Genomic DNA, 14994 nt, shown 5'->3' with positions numbered 1-14994 from the left:
TCTGGAGCTAGAGAGGCAATTAAAAGAATAAATAGGAGCTGTTGAAAATGTAATCTAGAAGTTAAACAGCCCTTCTCTGACAAGGGTTTTTAAAAACATTTTCACTGGACTAGTGCTAAAGGGAAAAGTCAATTACAGCAACAATTTAGAAGAGTAGATGGCCAAAGAATAAGTTTCTAGAAAAGAAGTGACTGGAATTTGTACATTTTTCAGGCAGATCCCATGGACGTACCATAACAGCTTAAAGCAAATGAAGCATCTCTCAGCTGCCATATTGGGTGTTATTTGAAAGCTCCTCTCTCTGAAATCCAGGAAAAAATCCCACAGTGGAACACACTCCTTACAGCACACTTCTTCTAGAAAAATTCCTGCAAGACAAGCCCTGAAGTTCAACGCAATATCTTACGAAAACAAGACAACTTAGTGGCCCGTTTTGGAGAATTTTATGGGAGAAAGAAAAAGCTCTGGGAAAGAAAGCTCAATGCTACAGTGCAAAGACCCATATTATTTTTTTCTGTGAGAATCTCTAAAGATGGAAACATTTCTGACCTTTTCATCTGTGTTTTGTTTTGGGACAGGGACTTCTCACGCCAGAAGGACAAGATTTGACAGAACAGTACTGGGCCGAAGTCTTCTCTCCTTCATGGCCTGGGCCCAAGGGAAGATTTTAGGACGAAATATAGAGAAATAAATACTGTGGATCATGTTTCCTTATACAGCATTTTTTTTTCCTCATGCAGCTTTTATTCCTCCTTAAATGCCTTGTTCTATTGTTAATGTTAAAAATTAAAAATTAAAATTAAAAAAATTGAATCTAAATTCTTACTAAAATGAAAATAGGATAGGAGTACCACTCATGAATACAGATGAATAATGTCAATATACATGATTTTGAACTGGCTTCCTCAATTCATCTTAATATCTCACTGCCTTGCAGTGAGATATTAAGAGAACAGTGACACATACCCACTTTAAAAATACTTTTCGTGTTAAGTAGCTAGTCCATTTTTTCCAGTGTGTATAAGTCTCTTAAATATACTGTATAGATTAAGTCTCTTGCTGAGGTTGCAGGTCAAGAAGAATTAATCTCCTACATACACATCAGAAGTCTCAATCAAGCTCTACAACAGAAATGTTTATAGGTATGAAGTCTAGCATGTTTCCTTTAGAGGCCAGAGAAATTTAAATCTAAATGCTACATATTCTACGCCTCTCCAAATGGTTTAACCTATTTGTTAGTTGTACGGGATTTACTTGGCCCCTGCAATTCTTATTTTCCTGGTAGGATAGCAGATTATTAAAATTTATTTTTCCTGGCATTTGAAATGCTTTCTTTATTGCAGAAGCAGCTTTAACATTTGTCATTTCACTTAAAAGGCAAAAAAACCAGCAGTAATTTTATAAATAATTTCCAAAATACCAACTGTAGGTATGTTGGCAAGCTTTACAATGTGGATTTCTATTACCTTTGCGGATAGCAGATTATTAAAATTTATTTTTCCTGGCATTTGAAATGCTTTCTTTATTGGAGAAGCAGCTTTAACATTTGTTATTTCGCTTAAAAGGCAAAAAAACCCAGCAGTAATTTTATAAATAATTTCTAAAATATCAACTGTAGGTATGTTTGCAAGCTTTACAATGTGGATTTCTGTTACCTTTGACTAATTTTATTACCTATTTAAACAAAAAATGTCATCCAAATGTAAGATAATCAGTTGAGATCAGTTAAGTAGAACAGTGCATAAAGGAATCCACCACAGTGCATATTGACCAAGAAAGAAAGCTGTGAGCTATGAAGACAAGAAATACATTGTGACAATTGTACTATAAAGAAAGATGGGAAACCTGATTACAGTCTTGCTTCTTCCAGTAGAATAGTAATATCCATGAGTGTGAAAAAGGCATTAAACTAATTTAAGACCAAAATCATATCCAAAGGACAGTTCAATATATATTGGAAATAGAACCAAAGACTGGTCAATGAAGTAATATAAAGTGATTATCACATCAAGCAGATTATTTCATTTTTTTCACTACCCACTTTTGGGTTTTTTTCTGTAAAAAAAAGCATCAACCCAAATGCTTTAATTAAAAAATAATAGAGACACTGTACTTCTATGGACAACCTCCAATGAAACCGGACATTATTTTGAACTTATGTATATGGAAACTATTATGTTTCCCACAAAATAAATATTCATCTGCAAGTATTTTCTTTTACAGGCTGTTATATTGGAGACCAGAAAGAAGAGAAACAAATGTATCTAAAATTATATGAATGGGCTAGAAAGCACTGCTGTTAAATTCACTGTAGAGCTGCAGCCATTGCCATGTCCCATATCCCACTTCTGTTGAGAAATGAGATGCCAAGTGGGATCTTGGAGGAGTTTTGCTCTAAGCCTGACCACATTTCCTGGCCACATTTGCTGTGTGGTTACTATGGGCACGCAGTTCCTTTCTTTTGGCTGAGCAAAACCCCTCCAAAATGATACTATACTGCCTCAAATGCTCAGAAGTGTGCTCCACAAGCTCAGGAGAGGGAAAGGAGGGTGAAAACATTTTGGAATGGAGGGAAAAATGGACAAGAGGTAAAGACATTTTATTACCTCATAGTAAATGAGTTCTTAAAGATTTCAGGACATAATTTTCAGGTCTCAAGGACAATTAAAAATATTTTTACTTATATTCAATAAAGTAAATTTGTGGTCCTTTATATAAAGACTATCTTTTTAATGGTTCCTAATCACTCTGATGTATGGCCCATCATTGCATGACCATTTGCATTGTAACAGTCATACAAGACTTTTGAAATCAAAACCTGTCAGTTGGTTCTGTTTTTATTTCTGGATAACCAATCTAGGACCAAGACAGTAAATTTACACACAGTGTACAATGCAATGGAGTGTATAGAAATTTGCGCAAAGAGAATGACAACAGTCATCTCCTTTCCACCCATGAATACTGCTTGGATGTAATAGGGAAAAGAGTATCCTCCTTAGGAATGAACAAAAATGATTATTTCTGGGAGGAAATTCAGTACAGTGAAATCACCCCTTTCATTTCCAGACTCATGTAACCTATACAGAGGTCTTTGCTCCACCCCTCTCCTTAATTCCCTTTTAAAATATTGTATTGCAGAATGTGATAATTATATGTTTCTACAGACTAATTAAAATTTAGTTATTGAACTCAAATGGCAAGGTCTGATTGTATCTTCAAGAGTTTAGGCAGGGCAGGCAGAAAGGATGCTGCTCTGTGGTGCCTGGCACTGCTCTCTGTAGGCCAACAACCAGGTGAGATAACAAGCTGCATAACACTGCAAACAATCTTGAAAGAGTGAGCCCACAAACATGTCCCTGAAGGGGCCAGACAAGCACCTTTTGAATAACAATTGCAAATGAGAAAATATTTCAGAGAAGAGAGGACCCTTTTTATAATGGAAAACTTCCTTTTGTCTCCTAACAACAAATAAGAAAATACCTTTCTGAGAATTATTTTTTTTAAGAAAGCATCTTTTCCTGTAACAAAAAGCTTTGTTACAAGCTACAATGTCTCTTTTATTCTTTTATTGCATCTTAGATTTTTGTTTTTAAGTCATGGTGACTAATTTGCTGTAGAAATCAATTCTATTATGGAAAAACAAACCAATTATTTGATGAGGCTTTATACAGAATTAAAGTAAAAACAAAAGTTTTTGTGTAAAAAAGAAGGATTTGACTGAAATGAGCTGGATCTGGGATACCAGAACAAGAAAATCACCCACAAAATAAAAAGAAAATGTGCCTTTACTAGCTGGCTATCTCAGATTAGCTGTGCCATTTGCTGTGGCAATCAAAGGTGTTTTCCTCAGTTATCTTCTGTGTCCCTCTCTTTGAAGCAGAAGCAAATATGCATCTTATCTCCTCTCCAAATCACAGTCTGATGTTTCAGCTCTGACCCATTTTTATTATTAGTTTAATCTAAGAAAGCAGGCTAGGATACATACATACATTTCTTGAACCATCCCTGCTGTATGGGAAGTAACCTCTGGTAAAGGTGCTGCCCAAACAATGGGAGGTGGTTAATATCTTAACCCTTCAGAGAAAACACAGCTAAGGCTTTCTTTCAGTGTCTCACAGGCAGCAAGGCTGGTGAAGAAAGACTAGCACAACATACAAAGCAAACCATTCAAAGATTTGTCAAACCTTTTTCAATAACAGGCTGCTTAAAGGATTGTCTTTTGCCTTTCTAGTCGGAAACTCACAACAGCACTGCAGAGAACATGGCACTGCCATGTGTTATTAAACAGGAGACAAACAATAAAATGTGGGCAAGGAAAAAGTGAGGAACACATTTTCCACATTTGAAATATTATCCATGTTGATTCAAGGGGTGGGAACAATATTATGGAGAGCCTGCTGTCTGGATTACTTTGGTGAAGATCATGAGGATGGAGACCCTGGGCTCTTGAATAGGAAGATTTGAGTATCCTAGAAAACGAAGAAAGGGATTGAGAAAGACTGCTCCATCCTGCTCTCCCTTCTTCCTGATACTGATGTTAGGCCCTGGACTGTGGTAGCAATAGGTAATACTATTATTTAGTTTGCCACCTAAGTTCACTTCCAGACAGGCTACCAGGGCTTTTTGCTTTACAAAACCACAGTTTTCCTTGCAAAATGAATAGGATGTCATCACCATTCATGAACTATAGAAATTCAAGTTATTGTTATGTCTAAGCCAGCTTTTCTGTCTAATTTGCTGACCAGCCCAAGACAGTTTATCTTACAGAGCACATAGCATTTTTACTGTTTGAGAAACTCATACACCACTGTAAATAAGCCAGTGCTAAGCAACTTTGGAAGCCAAATTCCTTAAATATTTGCCTATATCACACCTTGGTGAAAACAGAGAGTTATGAAAAATTAACCAAGGAGCAAAATGTAAGATGTTTTGTTAGAAATGAGTAAAAATGTGGGAGTTAGATGTTGGGTGCTGCTGCCTATTACCTGTTCCTAACAAATCCCCCCTGTAGAAAAACAGGTCAGGTTAATGTTCAGGCAGCGCAGTCAGATCCACACACAACACTCACTACACCTGGCTCAGTGAGAGAGGCAGGAGAATCCTTTGGCAGGATTTTATTTCAGCAAAGTATATCACATGCGGTGGCTGAAGGGAGCCCAGGCAAAAAGGGAACAACCACATTCTGCAGACAGCTCAAAAAGGGAAGGGGTGGGGTGTGGACCTAAGGGCAGGGCAAAGGGGGATCGGTGTCCAGGGGAGGGAGGCAGCCATCAGGGGTACCAAACCAGTGAGGAAACAGGGAAAGGAAAAACCAGGAGAAGTTGTGAAATATAGGGATCAATGAGACAGAAGTCCATGTGTGAGTCTTGTTTTTTCCCACAGGAAGAATGAACTCTATAGTAGGTCTTTCCAGGGCAGTGTGCTTGGGAATTGGCTAAGGGGAGAGAGTTCATGGGATGCTACAACACCCCTGTTTTTTCTTTTTAGGAAGACCTCCTCAATGGACTTCTGCACACACTTAACTAGACAGGGAAACATTATTAAGACAATAAAACCAATTATTACAATAAAAAAAATTCCTTTGACAAAAGATGCAAGCCATGCTATGAAACTCCACTGTCTGAAAACTTCATTGATCCAATCTGGATATTTTTCCACCTTTAAGTCTTTTATTTGCTCTCTCAGCTTCTTGATGCTTGAGTGGATGGATTCTGAATGTGAAGAAATGTTGAGGCAGCACATCCCTTCAAAGTCTTGGCAGCCATGTCCATGGGCAAGAAGTATACAAATGAGGTTACAGAACCATAGAATGTTAAGGGTTGCAATGGACCTTAATGACCATTTAGTCCAAATCCCTGCGTCTGTGGGCAGGGCACCTCTCACTCAACCAGGTGCCTCAAGGCCTTATGCAATGTGACTTCAACATTCCCAGGTCTAGGGCATTCACAGCCTCCTTGGGCAACCTGTTCCACCATCTCACCAGTCACACAGTAAAGAATTTCTTTATAATACCTAACCAAAATTTACCTTCTTGCAGTTTACTGCATTATTCCTTGTCCTATCACTACAGTTTCTGAAGAGCCCCTCTCTGGCTACCCCGAGGTTCCTTCAGATACTGGAAAGTTGTTATGAAGTTTCCACACAACCTTCTCTTTTTCAGGCTGAACATCCCCAACTTTCTCAGTCCATCTTCACAGGGGAGGTGTGTCAGTCCTCTTTATCAGCTTCATGACCTCCTCTGGATTTGCTCCAGCAGTTTTTTGTCCTTCTTAGCCTTGAAAGGCTAAGGAGTATTAGAGAAAGTGAAAGGAAATGGATTAGTGGAGTTCCACCCTTCAATCCTTGAGGAAGGCCCACCAGGAGTCAGGGGACTTCCATGCCTCTCACTGTCAGGCAGTTGGAGGACCTGGTGGATGCAGGGGAGTGGAAATGGGTCCCTACTTAAGGATGTAATAAAAGTTCCTCCTGACCCCCACCATCTGTCCAGGTTCCACTTCAGAATAGGTATGTGGCCCTGGATCTACAGGGTCAGCCAAAGGACATAGAAGAAAAGAATCTGCCCAGTGAATCTCCCAGTTACGCTTTATCTGTCAGAAGGATCACCACCTCTAACATCAAAAAGGAAAGAAGGGTAATCGTGGTGGGTGATTCCCTTCTGAGGGGAACAGAGGGCCCCATACGTTGACCAGACCCACCCCACAGAGGGGTCTGCTGCCTCCCTGGGCCCAGGTGTGGGATATTACTGAGAGACTTTCTGGGCTGATTCAGCCCTCTGATTACTATCCACTGCTGATACTCCAGGCTGGCAGTGATGAGATTGAAAAGAGGAATGTCATTAAAAGGGACTTTAGGGCACAGGGTCAAGTGGTTGACAGGGCAGCAGCACAGGTAGTGTTGTGCTCATTCCCTTTGGTGGCAGAGAAAAATGATGAAGGGAATAGGAGAGCCTATATTGTGGCTCAAGGGCTGGTGCCATGGGCAGAATTTTAGGTTCTTTGATCATGGGGCAACTTTTACAGCACCTGTCCTACTGGAACCAGATGGGCTCCATCTCTCTCTTAAGGGTAGAAGGTTTTTAGCTTGTGAACTGGCAGAACTCATTGAGAGGCTTGAAACTAGGTTTGATGGGGGAAGGGGGTGCAGCTGGGCTCTCTGGAAGCAGGCCCAAGGTGGTAGGCCTGAGTTAGGGCTGAAATCAGCAGCCCAGCTGAGGTGCATGGATACCAATGTGCACAGCATGGGCAACAAACCAGAAGAGCTGGAGGCCATGGTACAGCAGCAGAGCTATGATGAAATTGCCATCACAGAAACATGGTGGGATGACTCACATGGCTAGAGTGCTGTACTGGATGGCTACAAGCTCTTCAGGAGAGACAGGAAAGGGAGAAGAGGTGGAGGAGTGGCTCTTTATATTAGGGAGGCTTTTGATGCCATGGGTATTGAAACTAATGATAATGAGGCTGAATGCCTATGGTTAAGAATTAAAGGGAAGGCCAACAAGGCTGACATCCTACTGGAAGTATGTTATCATCCCTCTAACCAGGAAGAAGAGATGTACAACTTATTCTGTAAGCAGCTGGAGAATGTTTCAGGATCACTAGCCCTTGTTTTGTGGGTGATTTCAACATACCAGACGTCTGCTGGGAATTTAATACAGACAAAACAGGCAATCCAGGAAGTTCTTAGAATGTGTGGAGGACAGCTTTTTGCTGCAGCTGATGAATGAGCCCACCAGAGGAGGCACTATGTTAGACCTGTTGTTTGCAAATAGAGATGGGCTGGAGAGAGATGTGGTGGTTTGGGGCACAGTGGTCATGATATTATAGAGTTCTCAACATTTGGTGAATGAGGAGGAACATCAATAAGACTTACATTGGACTGCCAGAGGGCAGCCTTTGCCCTATTTAGGTGACTTATGCAGAGAGTTCCTTGGGAAGCAGCATTTAAAAACAAAGGAGTCCAGGAAAGGTGGGCATACTTCAAAACAGAGATACTGAGGGCACAGGAACACTGTCTCTGTGTGCTGACAGATGAGACAATGAGAGAAATGTCTAGCCTGGATGGGCAATGAGATTTTTAAGGAACTTAGGAATAAAAAGAGGATGTATGGAAGGAGGGTCAGGTCTCTCAAAAAATATTTAAGAGGGCTGCTAAGGGATGTAGGAAAAAATTAGGGAGGCCCAAGCTCAGTTCAAACTGGGTATTCAAAAGGGTAATAAAGTATATTTTTACAAATATATTAATGGCAGAAGGAAGGGTAAGACCAGCCTTTGTTCGCTACTGGACGAGAGGGAACTTAGCAACTGCAGTTGAGGAGAAGGTAGAAGTGCTTAACACAGATGAGACAATGAGAGAAATGTCTAGCCTGGATGGGCAATGAGATTTTTAAGGAACTTAGGAATAAAAAGAGGATGTATGGAAGGAGGGTCAGGTCTCTCAAAAAATATTTAAGAGGGCTGCTAGGGGATGTAGGAAAAAAATTAGGGAGGCCAAAGCTCAGTTCAAACTTAATTTGGCAACTTTATAAAGGGTAATAAAGTATATTTTTACAAATATATTAATGGCAGAAGGAAGGGTAAGACCAGCCTTTGTTTGCTACTGGACGAGAGGGAACTTAGCAACTGCAGTTGAGGAGAAGGTAATATCTTTATTGATGACATGGATGAGGGGATTGAGTCTTTCAGTAGTGAATTTGCAGACAACACTAAGCTGGGATTGTGTATCGACTTGTTGAAAGGTAGGAGGGCTCTGCAGAGAGACCTGGAACAGTTGGATGGGTGGGTGGAATCCAACAGGATAATGTTTAACAAGTCCAAGTGCCAAGTCCTGCATTTTGGCCACAATAACCCCCTGCAGTGCTACAGGCTGGGGACGGTGTGGCTGGACAGTGCCCAGGCAGAAAGGGACCTGGGGGTGCTGCTGACAGCGGCTGAACATGAGCCAGCAGTGTGCCCTGGTGGCCAAGAAGGCCAAAGGCATCCTGGGCTGTGTCAAAACAGTGTGGCCAGCAGGAGCAGGGAGGTGACCCTTCCCCTGTACTCGGCACTGGTGAGGCAGCACCTTGAGTGCTGTGTCCAGCTCTGGCCCCTCAGTTTGGGAAGGACCTTGAGACACTGGAGCGCATCCAGAGGAGGCAACGAGGCTGGAGAGGGGCTGGGAACACAAACCCTGTGAGGAACGACTGAGGGAGCTGGGGGTGTTTAGCCTGGAGAAAAGGAGATTCAGGGGTGACCTTATAACTCTGTACAACTTCCTGAAAGGTGGCACTGGTCAGGTGGGGTTGGTCGCTTTCCCCAGGCAGCAACTGACAGAACCAGAGGACACCGTCTCAAGCTGCACCAAGGGTGAGGGGATGTCAGCAGCTCTGCTCCATCCACCTATGCTGTCATCCCAGACAGAAGGGTCACCAGATCTGCCAGGCACAATTTGCCATTAGTTGGCTGTTACCAAACATGTTGGCTGTTACCAATCATCCCTTTTTTCCCATGTGCCTTAGTGGAGTTTCTAGGAGAATATTTTACATGATCTTTCCTGCCACATCAGTGACACTGAGTAGTTTCCCAAATCTTAGGACTGTACTAAAACCTAGCAAGGCAACATCAAGATACTGCAACTTTTAACAGTGAATTAATTAAAAACATTTTAACAGTTATCTGCAAATGATAGCTCTGTTTAGGAACACCATGTGTTTCCTCAGGACATTCAGACCAACTGATTAGATTGTGGCCTTAATTTTTTTAGGGTAAGGATTTCTCCATGGCAATTTTCCCATGTTGTGTTACCAGAAGAGTGTAAGATATTTCAAACTGCACGGGAAGAAACACAGAGAGAGAAAACAGATATGATCACTAATGGTGACAAAGCTTTGGTGCTGCTGGTAGCACCATTGCTATAATAAAAGGAGGGTAAAAAAATGTGAGTCTTAACTCTAATGATAATATTGTCACTGTAAATACCATTTGGGCAAACATCCTGGTCTTATAACATGACCCTCAAGTAAAAAATACAGCATTTTATATGGAGCTCTTCTGCATTATGTACAGAAGTGGTTTCCAAATATGTTGAAATAGTTTAATTTAAAAGAAAACTTCTTTTAGCATCTCACCCTATAAAATCTTTATCTAGATGTCCCTGCCTCTCTGTTTGTTTGTTTTTGTTGTAGGGGTTTTTGTATGTTTATTTGGGTTTTTTTAATAATAGGGAGAATAACACAAGCTTCTTACCTGCAAATCAACTGCCTTCTGTCTTCAGCCCATTAACCCTTTTCTGTACTAAAAATCGGATTTGTGAACAAATCATCGCCAATTATTCTCCATCATTGCTTTCAAAAAATCAGAAAATAAATAACAGTACTAGTACCATCTCCTTCTGTATATTTTGTGCTGAAAATAGTTAATAGCTTTACAGTTCCATTATTTCCAATGTCTCTGGAACAACTAGAACATCTTTTACTTATATTTGTGTATTAGAATATTTATTTTAAATATTCATCTAGTAAACAGAGCTGCTTTAATTCTATTATCATGTGGTATTCAGGCTTATCTCCCATGTTTGAAGCAGCTGTTTTGAAGATATTATAAAACCCAGCTGCACCAAATTTGTGTAGCATGATAGGAAAGTGGAGTCTCAGAAAGTCTTTGGCACCTATGTCTTCTGCCTCCATTTTTTCAATCCTTGAATCAGTTATTGGTCCAGATCTTTGGCTGGAGAATTTTCTTCAGGTATTATGTCTTTCTTACAATCAGTTCCTGTTCTAAAGTAACAAAATCTCTCTAGTTTGTGCCCTCTCTCAGCTTCATCTACAAACTTCTAGTTGTACTAGCATCTGTGCCCTTTAGAAAAGCAATTATGTAACACTATGGAATATTTATTGTTCTATTAGAATATACTATAACTTGAAGTTAATTCTGCCTAATTTACAGTCAGTGTGCCCCTCCATGCAGTACCTCTGTGTTTGTATTGTTTTTTATCTACTCACTCTGGATTTCCTAGTCAGTCAGTCAGATTTTTTTTATTTTTTCCTCCCCAGACCTACTTGTCAGACTGTGTCCTTATAGCAAGGATTTCCAAAGTGAGTGACTGCTTTCTACTGCCAGGATGTGACCCAGTTCATGAAGAAGTACTATTCCTACTGTTAGAAGTGCCTACATTATTTCAATTCATGACAGCAAGCACTGAGTAAGCCTGGTCATCTGTAATTCTTGATTCCTTGAGCCCTCTTACAAATTAGAGGTCTCCAGTTTTCTTCGCATCACCGCAGGTGTTCAGCCAGCTCACAGAAGTGCTCTTCATGTACCAAGAAGGAGAAGGGATCTAGCTGAGGAGCACCAGGCAGATAAACCAGAAGGCAGAAGTCAGCTTCCACTGAGTGCTCTTCTGAGCAAGGACAGCATGAAGCTCGCCCAGCACTGGCCCTTAACTGGCATGGTAAACCTACTCTGCTGGCAGACAGCCTCCCCAAAATCGACTTCTTGACACAGGAGAGGTCAATCACTAGCTATTCTTAGCCACCAACTCATATGAGCAAGGAAAACATACAACAAACAGTTATTCTTCAGAAGTATTTTCAAGGGTTAGATTCTCCCACTCACCCACAACAGGTAAGCTGTCAGAAAACCTGTATTATCCTAAGCCATCAGCTGCTTCTCATCATTACACTTTTTACCTGTGAGAAGGTATTTCTATTTATTAGGAGGCTCAGGGGAAGAGAGGGCCTCTCCATGTTAGTAGCTTGCATTTTTTGGATGATGGATACAGATATAGACTTCTGTCATGCTCCACAGTTCTTACCAGAATGAGGGGCAGAGTGACACTGCTTTCTACCTTGTTTTTCTAAGGCAAGTTATTAACACATTTTACTTCTATTAATCTCTAATACCATTGCTCTTAACAAGATTTTAGGAAGCTTGTTTCACAATGAGCTTGTTTTCTGTCAATTATTAGGACAATTTCAGGCTAATATGAGATATCCCTTGCACAATATGAAATTGGATCATATTTATAAACAAAGAAAAGGACAAAAGGTGAGAGGGTAGGGAAATACTCTCTTAAGCAAGTCAGCCTTGTTAATGAAGTTTCATTTCTGAAAATAATAGTCATTTTTATGTTACAGATGCAGATATGGTTCTCCATTACAGAGGAGGAAAGGGTCATCTGTAAGGAAATTGCTGAACCTAGACAGGGTCTTACATGTAAAATGTAGTTCATCTGGTTTGTTTTCTCTTTCTGTAAATCAATATACTTGCATTGGTTAATATCTTGATTCTTGATACACTGTTTGAAACAATGCTCTCATTAAAGAGAACAGTTCCATTGAGTTAGGCTTGAGTGTATATTAATTTGCTTATCTCTATATATTATCTTATAGCTAGCTCCTTTGTAGCTAGTATCATAAATGTTAAATGGAAGATTATTCAAGTATTTACATTCACCCCTTCTTTCTCCACTACCATGTTCTTATTTACAGTGTAATAAAATAATGGCATAAATATTGAAGAATTATTTTTATAGAGGTTTTTTCTATTTACTTGATATTTTTAAATGGCTTACCCACCTGCCTTCCGTTTATACATAGTCATTTTGGTTGATTACTTAATATACTGTACTACATTTATAAAAACTCTCTGGTAACCATAGTAACTATTTTTGATTAGGTACAGCTGAGCACACGGGTTCATTTCAATATAGGTGGAAAAAAATAGAAAAATTATCTTGAAAGCTCCTGAAATCATTTGGGTTATTATTGGCTTTCATTTAAGGCTCAACAGAGAAAGAACTGCTCATAGGCTCTCTTTCTTGCTTCTAATGATGGTTTGTTTGTTTTTTTTTCTTTTCTCCTTTTTTAAACTTAGAAGGTGTGGGCTGTAAAGGATTTATATAAAAGTTTTTGGAGGTATTCCAAGGGCAGCTTGTCTTCCTGAAGATAAAAATCTATTTATGATAAGATTTACCTAACCAGGAATAACACTGCAACATTCTTGTCTTCTCTATTACACCAGAGGGAGCGTGGCCTTCTATAATCCAATTTCCCTTACACCCTGTGATGGCTTGGCCCAAAATCTTTACAAGGCAGTGTAGACTGGACTATAACAATTCAAAGAAGAGCAAAGATGGCCAGAGGAAGAAGTATGAGTCTCACTTACCTCTCCCTTTAGCTTTATGGAGATTTTGAAGACTATTTCCTGATGTCCAGGTACACAAAGTGTTTTCTAGGACAGGCATATCCAGAAAGAACTCCTAATGTGTTTTTGTTGTTGATCCTGTTGTACTTCAGTCATCCTGGTGATCAGAGAGGGAATAGAAAATACCTGCTTCTCTCTGAAACTATTGGTTCAGCATGCAACCATGAACTGACATAATGTCATTCTGACCCAAAGCACATAAAAAACTCTGTGAAAGAGAGACAACTGAATCTCACAGATCTGTGTTGTCTCCTGGTAACATCCTCAGGTGTCCTGTGTGTATGTCCAGCACTCCAGCATTCATTCAGGACAAAGCCCAGGTTTTTCAGTACAGCTCACAATCACATTTCATTTTTTTCCCTGTGAATCAGAAGTCACAGTGCAAGCTAATACACATCCAGCTAGCCAGAGCCTGAAGCTGTGATGGTAACCACAACAAAGTAATCTGAAATACTTGGCTGGTGATGAGCTCAGTAATGAGATTGTATAATCTCCCTCGTCAGAAAAATCAGACTTGCATTCCCAGGGGTTTCTCCTCATTAATTATGTCATACAGTGATGGAGGATGTGTTGGTATCATTACCTTAATTAGTTGGAAAACATTTTTGAAATCTGTCAATATTTCTCACTCACCAATTGACAAAGCAGGAGAAATGATGTGACTGTCTCTGTAGATAGTTGTATAACACATTTTACAAATGTTCTGGGTTTTAAAAATTTTTTTTTGGTTTGTCAGAGCATTATTTATTCAATCAGTCTTTTTCAGTGCTCAGATGAATCTAGTTATTATTCCAAGAGTTAATAGTAGAATCTGTTTCTTCCTGTCTGCTGCAAAGGATAGTGCTCTATATTAACCTCTGTGATGCCTAGTGTTGAGCTTTTTATATCAAAAGAGCTTTTATTATTTAGAAAAATGCACTTCCCTGTAGACAAGACAACTCAAGGCTATTTTGCCTCATATTGTGATTAGCAGTGACCAGTTGTGGCCTCTAATCAGTAATCCATAATTTTTACTGTCCCATGGCCTGGTCTGTCTGTAAAGCCCCAGCTGCCTGAGAGAAATCTTCCCTGTCTCTTGCCTTTGTAATACTTCAAATAGTTGCTGTCTTGCAAAGGTTGGGAATAAACCAACAGCCCTTCACACAGTTGTGACTACTTTTCTTCTGCTGAGTGAAAAGTGATTGATTTGCTTCATCGCCCACTCAAAGGCAGCCACAGCTTTTCTATTCATGCTTTACAAAAGTAAAAGCAGAGTGAAAAATGTTATGAGAGGCACATCTGAGGGTAGATGTTAATCTGCATAACTCATTGCTGGAATTGGCTGCTGCTTTAATGAGGTACGGGGTCCTCAATGGACTGCAGGGACACAGCTAACACACCAAGGTGTCATCATGGGCTGCAGGGGAATGTCAGCTCCAGCATCTGGAGGACCTCTGCCCCCTCCTTCAACACTGATCATGGTGTGTAAAGAGTGGTTGCTCTAATATTTCTCATCCCTTTCTTCTTTGTCTGAAATTGCTTCTGGAGAATAACTTTTCCTCCATCTTAAACATGTTATCCCAGAGGTGCTACCACCATTGTCAATGGGCTCAGCCTTGGCCAGCAGCAGGTCTGTCTTGGAGCCAGCTGGCCTTGGCTCTGTTGGTGTGGTGGTGCATTGCCTGCTCTTCTCCCTCCCATGCCGCACTGCGATCTGAGAAATGCTCATTAGACCTTAGCCTTGATGTACAGCACTTGGGCTAAGCCCCTCTTGGGCTTATCAGAAACACAGAAACTAGGAACTTTTGCTGTCTAATGAGCTTCTGTTTTTAAT

The sequence above is a fragment of the Passer montanus genome, unplaced genomic scaffold (genome assembly GCF_014805655.1).
Source record: "Passer montanus isolate IOZ18808 unplaced genomic scaffold, ASM1480565v1 scaffold22, whole genome shotgun sequence".
Lineage (NCBI taxonomy): Eukaryota > Metazoa > Chordata > Aves > Passeriformes > Passeridae > Passer > Passer montanus.
The sequence above is the reverse complement of the archived record's forward strand: the minus strand, read 5'-3'. Positions refer to the sequence as shown.